Source organism: Chelonia mydas, chromosome 3 (assembly GCF_015237465.2).
Source record: "Chelonia mydas isolate rCheMyd1 chromosome 3, rCheMyd1.pri.v2, whole genome shotgun sequence".
Lineage (NCBI taxonomy): Eukaryota > Metazoa > Chordata > Testudines > Cheloniidae > Chelonia > Chelonia mydas.
Genome location: NC_057851.1, coordinates 198,848,529 through 198,867,998, shown reverse-complemented (window position 1 = coordinate 198,867,998; position 19,470 = coordinate 198,848,529). Strand labels below are relative to the sequence as shown.

At 46.5% G+C, this 19,470-nt stretch overlaps 1 protein-coding gene across 1 annotated transcript in view; it reads right to left on the bottom strand.

Moving 5' to 3' along the window:
* The window catches only part of LOC102940755 (bifunctional protein GlmU-like), a 74,640-nt gene that overhangs the window by 8,784 nt on the left and 46,386 nt on the right, over positions 1-19,470 (bottom strand). The gene's annotated exons all lie outside the window — the stretch shown is intronic.

Sequence of the window (19,470 nt, the reverse complement as noted above, 5' to 3'; positions counted from 1 at the left end):
CACTTTGCAGACAGGAAACTGAGGCACAAAGAAATTAAGTGACTTGCCAAGGCAATACAGTGAGTCCATGGAAAAACCAGGACTTGAACCAGACCTCCTGAGTGCCAGCCCAGTGCCTCAACCATAAAACCAACCTTCCTTTCAGAGATGCACCCAGTGGTGCCTCATGTTTCTGGAGCTGCTAGTAGCTCCTCAAGGTTCTGCACGCTGGGCAATATCCTCACACAGCTCTTGGGGCTGCTGATAAATGTCAGGTGGCTTCCAGTGTTATGGCGCAGCATCAGGAAAGTCGGGCACTGCATGGCTTCTCTCTGCTTCCCCAGGGAGACTTGCCTCTCCTGGTCTTGAAACAAAGTGGATGGTTTTTGTGGCTGCATTTCAGACAGACTGAAAGGGGTTATGGAGAGAGTCCTGCAGGCTAGAGAGGAGGAAGCTGCCGTAGGAGATTATAATCAGAACCACAGTGGGAATGGAATGGACTGCCTACATAAGGCTCAGCTAGGCAGACAAATAATGCACAGTGTCTGGGGAGGCCGCATCGTGATCAGCTTGCATATTCCTGGAGGTATTGGTTGAGTTTGGCAAAGCTGACCTAGGGGATTTAGCCACCAAACTGCCACAGCAATGAATGAGCATTGCACAGCTGAATCCACCAGTGGACTTTGAAAATCTCAGTAATGGCCCTAAATGTTGGTTATGTAGTCCAGATTCCTTTGGTTTTAGGCCAAGATTGTCACTTGCCAGATGCCTGCACAAAGCAGCGACACCCCCTGTTTAAACCCTCGTGTGGGCTACCTGAACCTGGCAATCCGATCAGACAGGAGTAAGCGGGACTACACGGCTGCACACTTCCACCCCAGAGCAGATGGTCGGAGAGGGGCAGAGCCTCTGGCCAGCACAGGTGAGCCAGCCATGAGCATAGGTTAGTGCTGATATCGATCCGCAGCAAACTGCTACTCTTCCAGAGCAAGAATGAGTGGGGAGAGAATTGCATCTCAGAAGGGTGTCGCTAGCAGAGCTGATCGTTTTCATCTGAAACAGCTTTTAAAAAATGGTTAAAGATTCCATGAGAAATTTCCATTTTTTTAAACTAAATTTTTTTGGCGGGGGATAGAAAAACATCAGCTAAAAACTTAATATTTGTCACAGTTTGGCCACTGAAATTCAAAGAATTTTCAGTGTTTGGGGTTTGGATTTTTTTTATGAAATGTTTTTTGACAGAAACAAAACTGTTTTTCTTTTCATTTATGTTTTTCACAAGAACAAAGCACTTTTCCCAACCTCCCCTGGTGTCTAGTCACAGCGCCACCCAGGGCTACTTCTGAGAGAGCACAGCATCTGCACTGGGCTGTATCTAACGGCACAATCTAGTCTTTTCATCTGTTGTATTTTGCATGGTATAAAGAACAAGGAGCATGGAGGCCAGAATCATAAAGTGAAAAATGGTGGGACTAGGGTACTGATTTCTTTAGTTACCTGCCTGCCATGGTAACAGGCACACATCCCCATATGTGGCAACAATGTAAGCTAGTTTTATTACTCAATAAAATATTTGAAACAAAATAAATGGTTTTATCCTACACTATATCTCCTCAAATAATAATGTACCGACTTAAAAAGAAAACCAACCAACATTCACATTCTATGCCTGAGTTTTATTTTCGGTCCCGGAGGATGGCAAACCAGGCATTTCAATTTTGAATTCGAATACAGTAACTATAGTTCTCGGAGGGTTTGAACAAATGCCAGCAAAACAAACCCCAAATCAAATTTATTAGCTGGTGGAGATCTCCAACAATTTTACACAGTGACTTGATAAAGCCATCTGGGGATTCCTTTCAACATTAAGTGATTTAGAGCCCCTACAGAAACTTCATTGTCTGTTATAATATATAAAGAGTTTCTCAATATCAAGTCATGTTAAAACAGCAACAGTTTGGTTGTTTGTTATTTTCAGTGTATATGTTTTGCTTTAATCTGGAAAGTTTCTCAGCCCCCCCATATCTAGAGTCCTGCAGAGAACTATAAAGGGACAAAGTGAAAATTAACTAAGACTTGCAGCCTGTGTTTTTAAAGAGCTACCTAACATTCGATCGCAAGCTTGAGACAATCCCTGGGAATCTGTGTACATTTGCAGAAAAGGAAACAGGTCTGCCTCCCCATTATGATTAGTTGTCAAATGCCAGCCAGTTGTTAAATGCCACACAAAGCACAAAACTAAAGAGAGTCCCTGCCCAGCCTATGGGGGTGGGCCAATGACCAATAAATCAATCGGAGTCTTTTTGTTGCCATTCATCAGGTGTCAGATCAAGCCCCATTTGTATCATGATGGTTTATGTTCCATCTTAATTGAAAAAAACATTAATTTACAGTCAATGTGTTTGTATCTACATATATTCATGAACGATAAGATTTGGAATTTTTTTTCTAAACTTGTCCCCTGTATTAAAATAATTGGGAGGAGCACCCCCGTTTCACGTTACAGGTAAAGATTAACATTTCTAGAAAGAAGATCAGAAATTCTGCATCTCCCCTACTTGAGAAGGGTGGTCCTATGGGTAGAATCCTACCCTGAGACTTGGTAGGCCTGGCATCAAGTCCCTGCTCTAGCACAGATTTCCTGGGTGACCTTTGATGGGGTCTCTCTGTTCCTCAGTTCTCCATCCGTAAATTGGGGATAACAGCACTTCCCTAACTCACAGGGGTGTTGTACGGGGGTAAATATGTTAAAGGTCGTGAGATGCTCAGACACTGTGCTGATGGGGGCCTAAAAACATGTTATTAATGCAACCTACTATCCCCCGTTTTTTGTCCTATGACTGCAGAGGTGTTAACGGGCCACTTCACCTTGAACGTTTAGCGTAAGGAGTTAACACATTCAAAGAGACCAATCTGTCCCACCTTGTATTTAGCTGCAACGCTGAGTACCTTTCCCAGAGAAGAGCTCCCTGTAGCTTGAAACCTTGTCCCTTTCACCAACAGAAGTTGGTCCAGTAAAAGATATTACCTCACCCACCTTGTCTCTGTAAGGCATGTCTACACTTGCCACTTACAGCACAAAAAGTCTCTTTTTTGCGCAAAAACCACAGGAGTGTCTACACTTGCCAATGACTTTTTGGGGTGAAACTCAGAAGAAACCACCTCCACGAGAGGCATACAGCTCTTACCGGTGATTCTTTTGCGGTGATGTGCAAGTGGAGACACGTTCTTCCTGTGTAAACAGCTTTTAACCTCCAGAGGATATCCCACAGTGCCTAGGGTGACCACTCTGGCCAGCAGCTCTGCTGTTCTGACACCAGGTAAACAGATGTCCGCCCCTCCCCCTGTAAAGCCCCAGGAACTTTGAAACTCCCTTTCTTGTTTTGTTTGCAAGTGCTCATCTGGCCAAGTGACCATGGCTGCTTCACAGAGCAAATGATCCCCCACTTGGACCCTGTGCTCACCCCCGCCTTTCCCACAAGACCTATAGTCAAACTGGAGAGAGCTGCACTGTGGGATAGCTGCCCTCAGTGTGCTGCTCTCATCCACGATGGAAATGCTGCAAACGTGAACACTCTCTGACGCCTATGGAAGTGAGTGAGTACACAAACCAGCGCTTTTCTTTCACCCGTTCCCTATCACCGGTGAAACTGACAGCACAAAAACTCTCCAAGTGTAGACATAGCCTAAGAACATAAGAATGGCCCTTCTGGATCAGAGCAATGGTCGATCTAGCCCTGTATCCTGTCTCCGACAGTGGCCAGTACAGACCTTCAGGGAGTATACAGAACAGGGCAGCTGAAGTGATTAACTCCATCTTTCTCTCCCAAGGTCTGGCAGTCAGATGGTTAGGATTGCCCTAAGCTTGTGGTTGCATCACCGATCATCTTGGCTTAAAACCATTGATGGATTTATCTTCCATGAACTTATCTAGTTCTTTTTTTAAACCCAGTTCTACTTTTGGCTATCACTACATCCAATGGCAATGAGTTCCATGGGTTAATTGTGCACTGTGTGAAAAAGTACTTCCTCTTGTTTGTATTAAAGCTGCTGCTGCTTAATTTCATCAGGTGACTCCTGGTTTTTATTTTGTGGGAAAGGCTACCTAAAACAGATAGTTTTATCTTTAAACAATGCTGACAAAACTGTAAAGCTATTAAAAATAGAAACAATTTAAGAACCAGGGATGTTCTAAATATGTACTAGGAATATGACAACTAATCTGTGATTCCTGTACTAATACCTACAACATGTTCATATGTCTATGACTTTAGAAAAGCAGAACAGCAAACATTTAAAGTGGCAATCAGCACAGGGCAGTGGCCATATAACTTAGGGTGTGTCTACCCTGGCAGGGTTACACCGCTGGCAGTTACAGCACCGCTCAGAGAGCGCTGAAGGGAAACCGCTGTTGTGTGTTCACACTGTCAGCTGCCTGCGCAATAGCGTGTTCACACTTGCAGCGGTATTCGGAGCGGTGCACTCTGGGCAGCTATCCCACTAAGCATCTCTTCCTCTTCTGCCACTAAGAGTTGTGGAAAGGCGGAGGGGGTCGCGGGGCATCCTGGGTCCTGGCCCAATGCCCCATGATGCACTGCTTCGCATCCCAGCAATCCCTGTGCTTCTGTCCACATTTGGCACCATCTTTCAACGGTTTGTGCACTGTGCGCTCTGCCTCTTCGGTCCGCAGGAATGGATCCCGCCCTGTTGACCAATATGCTGCTCGCTCTGACTAACACGTCACGAGTGGCAGTGGAGTTATTCCTTAAACTGCAAAGGCAAGAGGAGTGTAACATTGATCTCGCCATGCATAGTAGCTACAATACAAGATTGCTCATTGCATTCACAGAGGTGCTGACCACAGTGGAACGCCGTTTTTGGGCTCAGGAAACAAGCCCTGAGTGGTGGGATCACATTGTCACACATGTCTGGGATGACGACCAATGGCTGCAGAACTTTCGCATGAGGAAAGCCACATTCATGGGACTGCGTGATGAGCTCGCCCCAGCCCTGCGGCGCAAGGACACGAGAATGAGAGCTGCCCTGATGCTGGAGAAGAGCGTGGCAATTGCACGGTGGAAGCTGGCTACTCCAGACTGCTACCGATCGGTCACTAACCAGTTTGGAGTGGGAAAGCTGACCGTTGGACTTGTGTTGATGGAAGTCTGCAGGGCCATTAATCGCATCCTGCTCTGAAAGACCGTGACTCTGGGCAACATGCGTGACATTGTGGATGGCTTTGCACAAATGGACATCCCTAACTGCGGAGGGGCGATAGATGGCATGCATATTCCAATTCTGGCACCAGACCACCTAGCCACCAAGTACATTAATCACAAGGGGTATTTCTCAATGGTTCTCCAGGCACTTGTGGATAACCGTGGGTGTTTCACGGACATTAACACAGGCTGGTCCAGAAAGGTGTATGACTCATGCATCTTTCGGAACACTGGCCTGTTCAGGAAGCTGAAAACAGAGACTTTCTTCCCGGACCAGAAGATCACCGTAGGGGAAGTCGAAATGCCCATTGTGATCCTGGGAGACCCTGCTTACCCCTTAATGTCATGGCTTACAAAGCCATACACGGGGCACCCTAACAGCAGCAAGGAGCAGTTCAACAACAGGTTGAACAAGACTGCAGAATGACTGAGTGTGCTTTTAGCCATTTAAAGGCTCGCTGGCGCTGCCTATATGGGAAGCTGGACCTGGCCGATGACAATATTCCTATGCTTATAGCCACATGCTGTATGCTCCATAATATTTGTGAAGGGAAGAGTGAAAGCTTCACTCAGGGCTGGACTGTTGAGGCTCAGGGCCTGGAGGCTGAATTTGAACAACCAGAGACCAGGGCTATTAGAGGGGTGCAGCACGGGGCCATAAGGATCAGGGATGCCTTGAGGCAGCAATTTGAAGCTGAAAGCCACTAATATTTGTTGCTATGCTCAGGAGTGCAGTGCTTGTAATGCTAGGAGGTGATTGTGATTGGTGCAGACGATGCAATATGAAGGTTTAAGATAATTGTTGCTTTGCAGGGCTCTGTTTGCTTTCAATTAATAGAATAAAGATTGCTTTCAAACCAACACAACTATTTTATTAAAAAACAACAACTGGAGGAGAGAGACAAACAAAAAAACACATCAGCACTGAGGTGGATGCAGAAGGGAAGGTCCCAGGAGGCAGTGGGGTCCCGGGACGTTTAAAGATTTGTGTATGTCCAGGGAGCATATCCAAACTTCTCCTTTAGAGTACAGGGCTAAACTGCAGAGGGATGGGTATTGAGTGCAGTGGGTACTGGGGGTCCGCAGTGCTGGACTGTGGCGGGGGATGAGTGGAATGCCGTGGGTACAGACTGGAGCCAGGAGGTTGATAAAAGTATGTTGGCGGTGTCTGGGGGGCGCATGGGAAAGAGTTTTGAGACAGCGGCTGCAGGGGGGCGGGCATGGAGCTGCTTAGTTTGCAGTGCTAGTATCGCCTGGAGCATGTCCACTTGGTGCTCCATAACGTTAAAGAGCTGCTCCATGGCTTCATTCTGGCACGCCACTTTCTCCTTTTGGTCCCTCTTCTCACTGTCCCGCCACTCCTTCAAATTCTGTTTTTTCGGCCGCAGAGTGCATCATAACATCATGCAGAAAGTCCTCTGTAGCTTTTTGTGACCGCTTTCTAATTCTGTGCAGCCATTCAGCCAGTGATAACAAAAAGGGAGGCTGGGCTCCCAAGGTCATCTCTGTGAAGCCAAAATGCAACATTTTACAGAAGCAGTATTGTTTGCAACACACAGAACACTGATTCTGGGGTTTAAGACACAGCCAGTACTCTCACACCTGTCGCTAACTGGCTGACCCCAGGGAAGCACACATGAGCCACAAGACCCCCAAATGGTGAGTAGTCGCAGGGGCAGGGTAAATCAGTGTTCCCAGACCCTGCTGTACACTGGGCATGTGTCTCTTGGGGACAGCCAGCACTGTAGTGGGGGGCTGATAATCGTTTCTGTCCCGACACTTTCCACAGGCTGTGTTCATTATGGAAGATATCTCGCCGCTGAGGGTGAGCAGGGAATCAAGGGAGGGTCCTCTCCAAGCCTGTGGCTTCCGCCCTGGCCCCTATGTGGCTTGCCTGCATGCAGCAATGGTCAGCCCCCGTCCCCCACCCCGTGATGGCAAAGGGGTGCAGGAAAGTTACTGTTAATGGGGCAAGAAACAAAGCAGCTCTGTCAAAGAACCTGCAGCAGTGGATTGCCCAGTGTCTCCATGAGAGTTTCCTGGAGATCTCTGAGGCAGATTCCCATGAAGTGAGGCAGTCAATCAACAGCCTGTTCCGCCACTCAGACTAGGCATGTGGTGGTACGCACATCATACAGACACAAGCCCGCTTTCTGCAACCCTCCTGCCCCCAGCAACTCACTTCAGCAATTCCCAAAATCAAATCCACTTACCAGGGGCCTCCTCTCCTGTTTGCGCTTTGCCAAGCTCAGACAGCTGTGCCTGGCTAGCCTCCTCCAGGATAGAAAAGATTTTGCCAAGCTTTGCCAAGCTCAGACAGCTGCTCCTAGCTGCATCTCTGACTCCAAGTCATCCTCTGCCTCTGGGTCCCCATCCTCATCCAAAATTTCCTCCTCCTGGCTTCATCCACTCTTGATTGGCATGTGAGCCACTGAAGTATCCACAGTGGCCTTTGCAGTGGAGGTTGGGTCACCACCGAGTATCGCATACAGCTCTTTGTAAAACCGTCAGCTCGTGGGTTTGCCTCCCGCCCCTTGTGGTAGGCATTCTGCAGCTCCTTCACTGTGACCCTGCCCTGCAGTGTGTCCTGGTCATGGACCCTTTCTGTCATGCATCGTGAAATCTGTCCGTAGGTATCATAATTCCTACGGCTGGAGCGCAGCTGGGACTGGGCAGCCTCCTCTCCCCAAATGCCGATGAGGTCCAGCAGCTCGGCATTGCTCCAAGCGGGGGATCGCCTGGTGCGTGGAGCAGGCCTGGCCACCTGGAAAGATGCGCTGAGACCACTGCATGCGTCACCGAGCAAACAGGAAGAGGACTTTCAACATTCCCAAGGAATGTACAGGATGGGGCCCACGGTTGGTCACCTGAGGGCAGGGCGGTAGAGTTCAAACCGATGACCAAAGAGGCGAGAATAGGCATTGTGGGACACCTCCCGGAGGCCAGTCGCAGCGCTGTAATCGACCAGGGTGTGTACACTGGCACCATGGCACTGTACCCACAGTGCAGAACGCTGTGCGCCTCTTGTCAGGGTGGTTCTTTTACAGTGCTGTAACCGTGCAGGATCTGCATACTAAGTGTCTTGGGAGTGTGTTCCCCTCCGGAGTTACAGCACAGAAAGCTACTTTACGGTGCAGAAACTTGCCAGTGTAGACAAGGTCTTAGAGAGAGGCACTATTCAAACTTCGATCAAGGCTTCCGTAGTATTTATGTGTAGCAGTGAACAATGCTCCTGAATCCTCTGAGCAGTGCACCCTGGGGCAGTGACATTTGAATGATAGTGTAGACCACAATCCTCCTGCTCATTGGCCAGCTCCTTCTCCAGCCAGCGCAATTTAGAACAGCCTTGGAACAGCTCTGAGTCATGCAGTCGGACCTAAGGTGGAAGGAAGCATAAAGGTGGCTTAGGGCCAACTTTGCCTCCCCTTCCCTGAGCTACAGCAAAGCATGAGCTAAATACACAGCTCCCAGTTGAGCCTGGGGTTTTCAGGTTGACAAGGGCCAGAAACTTCAAACTGAAATTGCATTCATATAGTGTAGCTTTCCTGGTTTCTACTTTGCATAGGCTCAAAGTAGTTTTAAGCAAAAGTTAAAAACTGGAACAGAAATGGATGAACCCTCACTCTCTCGCTAATTACCAGATTGGTGTCACACACTTTTAAAGTTATGTCATTCGCATTTTATTTAATAAAATATCTTTTTTATTTTATTTAATCAATTGTTGTACTTTCCTAAGCCCCAAAGGACAGCATGTCTTTTGGTTGTTCACTCTCACATATAAAACATTTCACAAACCTGCAGGATAGAGTTCTTCATTTCAATTAGTGTATAGCGGATCATTAGCTAACTAATAAGACCAGTTTGCTGTCGCAACTATTTTCTAATTAAATGCAAAATGGAGATTTCTAACCCAGATGGTCAGTGATGCTACAGATTTGTTTAAATTTGGTATCACAGTAACAAACTACTAATTAGGGTTTGTAAATACATTAATTCCCTCATGGCTTAGTTGTTAGTATTGCATACAACCAGTTTATTAAACCATCAATTGTGGCTGGCTTTCCGTGGGACTAACACATAATCCATTGATCGCATCCTGGTACTAACTCATTTTGAAGGGATTCTGAACAAAATCGTAAATGATGTCTTCAGTTTTACTCATGCATATTATTAATACATGTTTGACTCATATTTAGATAATGTTCTGCCTACGTTTTATGCAGCTATCCAGCAACTGGAGGCATCTATTATACAGAGGCTATTTAAGCAAATTTACGTAGGCAAATCCTGACTATGCACTGACGTTCTATTCTTGTGTAAAGTTCAAATAAACGGATGAGGAGGTAGTATGGTGCAGTGGGTAGGGTGCTGGAGAAGGAATCGGGAGACCTCCATTCTATTCCTAGCACTGCCATGTGCTGTTCTCTGAGTTATGCCAAATCACTTCTTTTCATTCCTATTTAGATTGTCTCCCAAGAGCTGACAGACTCTCATTTACTTTGTGTATACACAGCACCTAGCACAATGGGACCCGGATCTCAGTTGGGGCCTGTAAGTGCTACCGTAATACAAACAGAGAATGATACCACACAGGTAACGCCCAGAAGTCTGAGAGGACAGAGCCTGACACTGCTCCCCAATGGATTGTAGTAGCCTCCACAGCTGCTAACCAGGGGGACTTGGGCAGGGGGTCCCACTGGCCATGCCCTTGCACACTTTAACACGTGGTCCCATGAAGATTTTTTATGTGGCTGCTCCTGTAGATTCTCGGGGCAGCTGAGGCAAACAGCAGGAGAGTTTGCACCGTGCCATAGGGTATGTCGACACTGCAGCCGGCGATGGAATTTCCAGCCCCGGTAGATGTATAGATGCTAGCTTTGACTGAGCTAGGGCATTAAAAATAGAAGTGTCGCTGCAACAGTGCAGGTGATGGCGTGGGCTAGCCACTGGGGGGCGGGATAGCTCAGTGGTTTGAGCATTGGCCTGCTAAACCCAGGGTTGTGAGTTCAATCCTTGAGGGGGCCATTTAGGGATCTGGGGCAAAAATTGGGGATTGGTCCTGCTTTGAGCAGGGGGTTGGACTAGATGACCTCCTGAGGTCCCTTCCAACCCTGATATTCTATTCTATGATTCTAAGTATGACATCCAAAACCCTGGGTAAGGACTCAGGATGGCTACCTGTGCCATGGAGCCCCCCCATCTCCACATTTGCTGCTTGGATTGTACTGAGCATGCTCAGTAACACTGCTGAAGCCGGCTGTCCTCACTCTGTCCCCGCAGCTCTCAGCCGGCACTGGTCATTTCTGAACCCATCCCACAACTACATATAGTCTTGTGGGAAAGGATTCCCATCCAGCCACTGTGTCCAGCTCCAGAATAGGGAGCAAACCTGTCGTCCAAAGAGAACATTATTCTTTCTACAAAGGGTCTTATACCATGCTCATCACCATAGTATGCCGCTCCCCCCAAATCTGTCCTGTGTTGGGGAGAACACCTCCCTGCCCCCTGTTTGTGAGTGCTCCCAGGAAGAGGGAAAACCCTTTCCCCTACTGTAAGACAATGTATACAAGAAGAAGAAGCAGCTCATGTAGGACTTGAACCCACAATATGCACAAATGACGGGAGTGATGCACCACAGTGCACCTTTATAAAGCCCATCCCAGGCTGCTGTCTCACTAATGCTGCCTGGTGATCTGAGACACCTTAAGCCTGTAAATCAATGCAGCTCCATTGAAGGCAATGGCGATATGCCCATTTATACCAGCTGAGGATTTGGCCCTTCCAAATTTTAAAACCAAGGAAAAAGGAACGAATTCTATATGCTTGCAGAATTTTGGTTGGTTACCTATCCCCGCCCAAATGCTCATCGTATCGGATCCTGGCTTGGGATTCACATACTATACATTGCAGCTCCCATTTACTTAGGTGCACGTGCATCTCCAAAGGCTCACTGAATTTGATTTCAATGAACCACTCATTATAAGAACTGGAAAATATTAATCAGCAATATACTACTCTTATAATGTGCAGACTGAAAGAACCTTCACTGTAACAGCTCTACTGAATGCCTATAAAGTAGAGGATAAATGATAGATAACTGTGAATTGCAAGGTTATGTAAACATTGAGAGGGTTCAGAAAAATCCTATTAAACCATAAGAGAAAAGCATGGCTGATTTGTCACATCACCAGGACCCAAGAACGCATTAATAAATAGAATAATAGGTAATGAACCATGAAGTACAAGGTTATAGTGTCATTCTGTGGTGGGGAGCCAGTGACGATATAAACAATGAGGAAAAAAAGAGCTTTGTTGGTTTGTCACCAGATCCTTGAACTCCATCTTTTTATACCTATTTTTAATGAATACCTTGTCACCTCCCAGGCAGTCTTCTCCCAGATCCCGCATTCCCCCCACCCCCCTGCCCATTCATCTGAAGTGCCCATGCTGGTGTTCTCCTTCTTCCTTTGTTAAACTTGGGACTTCAAGAGCTTTTCCCCTATGGTGAGCGCAGAAGTCAACTTTTCCTTTCGTATTTCCAAAGCATCACTGGGTTGTTGGCTAGGTGGGGCAGAGGTTCGGTGTATTACAGGAGCCTACAGGTCCTGCTGCCTCTTTTGCTCTTTAAACAACAGACACGTGAAGAAACCACACACAAGTTGGGTCCCAAATAACCAAGTTTACTAACGATACACAGACTTGCAAAGCCTACTTACACAGGCGCCGACTTTCTTCTTTGTGAGTGGAACCAGAGCTGCAGTTTTTACTTCAATGTAGATAGTCACGGTAAAGCCCCGATGAGAATGGAGAGGGCAGCGTTAACCTCTAGGCTGAGGTAACAACGAGCCACGCCTTTCCTCCATTAGTATTTTCCATTCAGATTGCTATCCCGATGTAAAAAAAGAATGACATTTTGCAGAGAAAATAGCCTGGGATCAGGGCTTCATTGTGCTCGGCACCATGCAAAGACGTAGTGGGAGACAGTCTCTGCTCAATGGAGTGCACAATCTAAATAGCCAAGACTGACAAAAGCAGCATTATTAGCTCAATTTTACAGATGGGGAACTGAGGCACAGAGAAAGCAAGGCCCAGATCCTCAAAGGTTTCAATGCAAATAAGGAGCCTAAATACTGTTGAGGACCTGGGGCGAAGTGACTTGCCCACGGTAACACAGGAAGTTTGTAGCAGAGGCAGGCATCCTAATTTCCTGAGTCCCAGACAACCACATTGACTGTAAGACCACTCTGCTAAAAAGTTAATGATGGCTATCACTGTTTTTACTAAAGTGATGAGTTGTACGTAGTCTCAGGAAGCCATGAACGGCTGTTCATTTATTCGTCCATAAAAAAGAAAGGTGAGTGAATAAAGAAATAGAGCTGAAGCAGAAATCTGTAATTTGTAATACTTCCTCCCCCTCCACTCAGCCTAGGCCAGGAGAGCCGACCACCTGCATGCATGTGCAAAACGTCGTAGGTCTCTTCTCCCCAGACTCCTACTGCCTGTTCCCTGCCTCTAGCAGCATTAACATCCAAACAGGCTGCTCTGCCGGTTCTCTTTCTGAGGATTTAAATACGGCAAAATTTAACATGGATAATGCCACTGTCAGTAACAATTCTGTCTCCCCTTTTGCTGCATGTCAGAGCTAAGTATCCAAGAAGGGCTTGGATAATTCCTTTCTTTAATTTTCAGGCCAGCTAGCCACAGCCTTCTTTTACATAGCAGACCCATGTTTCATATGGCTCCAGTGTCTATACAAGCTCCTGACCAGTCATTTTGGTGGTGGAGGGCAGCGCTCCTCTGTCTCGACTCTCACTTCATGCGGTGAGGAGAGTTGTGCTGAACAGCCTCTGGAGGTAAGTGGAAATCAGCTAACTTTGGCACTCTTTGTCCCCTTTTCAACATCTAGCTTTGATTGAAATCCTTGGGCACTCAAGTGGTTGTTGACTTAATGGAGTAATGAGATATGCCCTTAAGTGAAGCTATTTCAGTGCCCATTCATCTTCTCCTAGAGCAGGAGATACAAGGGGAAAGTGTTTCTCCTCTAATCCTTGTTGGTTGTAATGGCTCAGCAGAACACAGGCTTGGGCCCAGCGAGGCATTCCTCAGGGTACAGAATATGTAGGCATTATCTCCACCCGGAGCTAACTTCAAAAGGGTCCAGAGCAAACCTACCTTAGACCAATAAGAAATCTGTTCTGTTCAGGTTCTCTTACTACACCCATCACAATGGTATCTAAGCTCTTAAGAAAACCTTCTCCTGTCTTGCTGATGATAGTCAGATCCTGGTACATAAAGCATATAAAAAGCATATAACTTTTTCTTCTCACAAGGGTCTTGGCATCCTGTAGCAAGCAGTTAGAAGAATTGTCCTGGAATACCCCTGTGGGTGCAGCAGTACATTACGTGTGTCCTGGATACACAACATACCACTCTTCGCTTTGCATGTTGTACCCTCATAAGAAAGAAGCTTCATAAGATCATCAGGCAATTAAATTACTTTAAAAAGGCTTGTCTCAGAAGAGCGAACCTCACTATTAGTCACCACAGCTATTCCCCCAGGTATCAGTATCCATATGGAAAGGCCCTTAAAAAACAACATTTCCTCAGAGTCCAAATAAATAACTCCCAATCACTCCCGATAAAGAAGGGTTTAAGAGCAAATATTGTCTAGGGTGTATAGCAGAGTTCTTATACTCAGGACTCCTGGGTTCTGTTCCCCAGGGGTCTCGGTCACTGACTGTCTATAACCTGAGGCAAAACAGTGAACATCAATTTGGCTCAGTTTACTCCCCAATGAAATGGGTATAATAAATAATAGTACTTAGTGATTTCACAGGGGTGTGGTGAGGGTTTAATTAATTGAAGCATGTGTGTTGATGAAGAATCCCATCCAAGGGTAAAAGATTGAGCACAGAGACAGCACTCTCAGTGTGTGCTTCAGGGTGCACGGCACCCCAAGGAGGGCAGAGAGGGCTGGGAGGCAGTGAAGCCATAGTTCTGTTCTCCCCATGCCATGTGGCAGATCACACTGGCCACAACTGAGGGCACAGGACTAAAGGATAGGGCCACATGAGCAGTTTAGCTGCATACTGGGATGTTCAGGGAAGGACTGCACCTCTGGCAGACACAATCCTTCTCTGAGCTCCCCTTGGAGCAATATGGCTCCACGCTGCCCCCTGCTGGGAACATTTTGACCCCCAACTTTTTTTGTTTTTTGTTTTTTTTTGGCCATACCACCCTGTATTCTCTCATTCCACACACATAGCTGCCAAAAGGCACAGGCAGACAGAAAGGCATAGGTGAGGATTCTTCGGGGCAGGAATTTAATGAGACAGTTTTATCAGAAGGAAAGATATTACATTGCCTTAGGTAGATGTGCTCTGCTTCGCTGGTTCTCTACAAAGAATTGAATGGATGCTTAAATCACATTTTCTCTTGCTTCCACGGTCAGCTCAATTTTTTTTAATATGGCAGAAAAATCTATTTTTTCTGCTGAAAATTTTGTCCCAGATGGTAGAAAACCAAGGGAAGTGGTGCTGGAAGGGGACAGCATCCTCTGGGGTCTGAACCAACGTGTTCAGTCAGAATTTTATAAATAGGAACAAATTCCACCTTAAAGTCAATGCCTGCTCTGAAAACTGACTTATAAAAATGGGATTCTATAGTTATTGTCTCTCACGATTAGCTCAATTGACAATTAAAAAACATTTTTCTAATTGCCAGTGCTGCAAATTCAACCTGGGATCTGAGAGTCAAGCTGGGTTCTTTCTGGCCCAGGGGTCATCAGGAGTAATAAAGATTCTACAGCCTAGTTTCTGCCCTCAGTTATATCTGTCCAGATCCATTGTATTCAGATACTGTTCTTATATTATTTGTATTGATTTTTACCCTTGTCCCTTCTTTCCCTACCCCTTCTGTTGTCTGTTACATTCAGATGCTTTTCCTGTCTGATTTAGGTTGTAAGCTCTATGATCTAAATTAGACAAGCATGGAACGGCAAATGCATAGCACATTATAAATGTATAAGTCAAATCTTTCTCCTCCTCCTCCCCCTGCCTCAGAGAAATTGTGGGACAGAGACACACACTGACAGCAAAATTAATAACCAGCCCTGCAGTGCCAGGCATTGCAGTACCATTCACTTGACTACGCATGTAAGCCCCTGGGGGCAGAGGCTGTCTTTTTGTTCTGTGTTTGTACAGAGCCTAGCACAATGTGATCCTTGTCCATGACTAGAGCTCCTATGTGTTGCGGTAATACAAATAATAATAGTAATTAGGGTATCATCTACTGCCTTCCTCTGCCAGGCTCTGTAACTTGACAAAGTTTGCAGGTTGTAGCCCTGATCCAGCAAAGTACTAAAGCATGCATATGTCTTTAGGCACGCACCTAAGTCTCACTGACTTCAAGATAATAATACTTAGCTCTTATACAGTGCTTTTCATCCACAGATCTCAAAACACTTCACAAAGGAGGTCCCTGCATCATTCTCCCCATTTTATAGCTGTAGAAACTACGGCACAGCAAGATCAAGTGACTTATGCAAGGATACCCGACCGGCCAAGGGGCACAGCCAAGCATAAAACCCAGATCTCTTTACTCCCAGCCTAGTGCTCGAGCCACTGTGCCAGACTGCATAAGTTTAAATAAGCTGCTGAATTGGGGCCTATGCGTCTCTGAGACTGGACCCAGTTTCTTCTAATGTGCAGCGCTCAGTGTCCTAGTTCCACAATAAGAGGATAGCTTCTCTATCAAGGGAGGCTAGGCATTGTAAACTGCCTTCCAGATGTCCAGTCAGACGCTCTTCCACCACCTGAGGTATTGCTAGGACTGTGGGTTAGCATTTCAAGCAAGGAGAAGCCACTCCAGTGTATAACTGTGGCAACTCGCGACGTACCAGAGAGTAACCTGTTGAGCCTGGACACAGCTGGGAGAGAGACTGTGAGGGTGTCTTCCCCCAGCTGAAGACAGTTGATGTTGTCCACCTCCTCCGTTAGCAGCTTCTGCAGAAACAGCAGTGCAGAGAGCTGTAGATAGCGCAGCTGTCCTCCCTTCACCTTCTTCTCAGGGATACCTGCAGGATGTCAAGCACTGTACAGTGATAACACAGGGGCTTTCTATTTTTCTGTAAATCTAAGATACAAAATCCAGCCCTGGGTAGCCCCCCAAGAAGTCTAGAAGCCCCATGAAAACATCACTTCCAAAGTCAGGCCCGTGACAATACCAGACAAAGTCAAACTTTTGTGAACTGACATGACGCAGCTCAGCTAATTATATTTTAAATTCCACTTGTTATGCACAGTAGGTCAATAAATTCTAAGCCACGCAGATGCTCTAATTTTTAAAACCATTAAGTTCTATGTATGGCACACCAGGGGGAGGGGTTGTCTAGGGTGCACATAAGGCACTCCTTGAGATATGAAACATTTCCTCTTGTGCATCTGGGTCATCCTCACACGGCCCCACTCAGAAGGGATATTTTATGAAGCTGATAAATAAGAATTTATATAAATACACATGCAGAACACAAACACACACCACACATATGGAGAGAATAAATAATAAGTAACTGTGAATTAAATATGTTGAAGGATTTTGTTAGCATTATAATAAACCATCAGAGCAACGCCGGAGTGGCCTGGGATGTCGCCTGAACCGCGAAAGGTATTTATGTCCTTTTATGAAACGGCTGTTGGCTGTGGGGGCTGGAGGGCTCAGGGCACTGATAACAGAAACTGGAGCCTTTCAGCTCTAGCTCAGCGGTCTGAATCCAATCCAAGCTGGCTGATAGTTATTCCTGGAGCTTGGCTGCAAAGTGGTGTTTGTAGAATGAACTGGTGAGGGGCTGTGCATGTGAAGACAGATGGCCCAGTGGTTAGGGTACTAGCCTAGGAGACTAGGGTTCTGTTCCCTGCTCTGCTACAGATTTACTCTTGAGGTTGGATGAATTATCACTGAGTTACCCAGCTGTAAAGTAGTAACATCTCCTGACCACACAGGGGTGCTGTGAGGCTAAATATATTAAGATTGGGAGGTGCTCAGATACTTAGAGCCCTGCGCGGATACAAAATTTGGAATCACATCCATCTGCCGATTTGCAGGACTCTACTGATATTATGGCAATGGGGGCTGCCCTAAGTACCCTATACATAAGGTCATTCTTATTGAATAGACACTGGCAGTCTCAGCAGAGGCCAGGAACCAAAGAGGCCTGGAGGCCAAGCTGGCTCCTGACACATTGGCAAGGGGGTAGGTTCACCTTCCTCAAGGGATCCTGTGGAGTTGTATCCTCCAGGAGGAGCAGCGGGGGAGGCTGTTCACGTGACATCAGAAACACCCGGGGTGAGATTTTCAAAAGAGCGACGCTGTTCCCGTTGGCTTTAGCGAGAGTTGTACCACTGACTTCAACGGGAGCGGCGTTAGGCCCATGCACTGTGCACTTTGGAAAATCCCACTCGCAGGGCTCCGTCATGCCTGTGACCTCAGGATGGGGCAGCCTTCCCCAACTGTGTCTAGGCCACCCTGCCAGCTGGGGAAGGAGGAGTAGCCCCCACCCCTCCTCAAGGGCATAATCCAAAGCATGTTAAAGTCAGTGTAAAGGCTCTCATTGACTCCAGTGGACTTTGCCTGAGGCCCCAACACCCTTGAAGCAATGTGCGGCCCCCATGGATGCCTGGTGGGAGCAGCCCCCGGTCTCCCCTGAGCTCAAGCACTGCAGCCATCCCTGAAGACGCCTTGTGTTCCCCTCTCACCCTCCACGTCTACACATGCACAGGGGTCAGCAGTGATCTGGCCAATAGGGAAATAAAGTTGCTCCAAGGTGTTTGCTATGTAACTAGAGCAAGGGAAATGGAAGGCAAGGCACAGGAGAAGAGTTCAGGAGAGGGACAGCATGGAGGTTAGCAACGGTGAGAAGGCAGGAGAGATTGCTGCTTCTTAGCATATGCGCAATGTTAGACACATGACCAGGATTCATCACCGAATTTGGTTTGCTGGTTGGATCAAGAAATAGATCTGAAGGGAGTGGGGCAGTGGCAGAGAATGGGCCCTGTGAATGAGAACGATCCAGGTGACAGAAGGCAGCAGGGTACCAGGCCCAAAGCCAAGAGCGAAGAAGGGAAACCGAGGGAGGAATAAGGTGAAATAATGAGATGGTGCATTTGGGCAGAAGATGAAACACAGGGAAACAGGAAGAAACGCACCTGGGAGGAAGATTAGGAATGGTCTGTAGGTGAGCACATGGAGGTTGAATTTGATGCAGTAATAGACGGGAAGCCAATGGAGGAACTCACAGAGCTGAGGAGAAGGTGGCGAGGAAGATGACTTGAGCAGGGTATTTTTGACAGGCTGCAGAGGTCTGAGCCCACCATAAACCATCAACAAATAACCAGTTCGTACTAACAGTAATGTATTTATTATATACTAGTTAGACATACGCTTGTTAATTCTTGTCCTAGCCACAATCCCAGTTTTAGCTCTGCCAAGCCCTCAGTAATCTCAGACAAGCAAGGAGGGGCAGGTTTGAAAGATGCAGGTCATATGTATCTAGTGAGGCACTCGTCTTTCTTTATAAATCTGGTGTAAATAGCAAATTAAATTTTCCACTGTAAATTATTTACCCATTGTGTAGCAGAAAGGAAACAACAGTCTTTCTGGCCTAGCCTTATTTCACTATCAGCATGAAAAGGCACAAGATGCGTAAGCAGCTCCAAGCCCTTAAGCTCCAGTCAACCCAAGGAGCATATATGAAAAAGTTTGCTTGACTTCTGTGAAAATACAGGCTGCAAAGAGGCTGTTACTATAATCCTATCCAAACTCAAAATGTAATTTTCTCACTTTGAAGGTTGGTTAGAGATGCTATTCAAGTTACAACCCCCACCCCAAGCCCAAGATCTTTAGCTAAAGGTAGTTTCTAGCCTGGAAGTCAAAGCATTATTTTTATTGTATTGACTCAAATGGAATCATAGGCATGTGCTAAAAGGTGCCACAATCAAAGCTTTCCTGTGGCTTTGTGATATCTTGCACCAGCCACACAGGTTTTAAAAGGACAGAGCCGTAAAATTTGTTTGAATCAAACACACAAACTCAGAGACCTGACAGTCTAACCTGATCCAGTAAGAGTCCCAAGACATAACCTACTGTGCCTTACAGATTATTTTTTTAATGACCTTCCTCCCTACCCTTAGCTGCTCCCTTTCCAGCCAACAGCAATTCTGAAACAAGGAGTGCAAACGTGTCAACATTTCAGCTCCACTACTGGGTCATCAGTGTT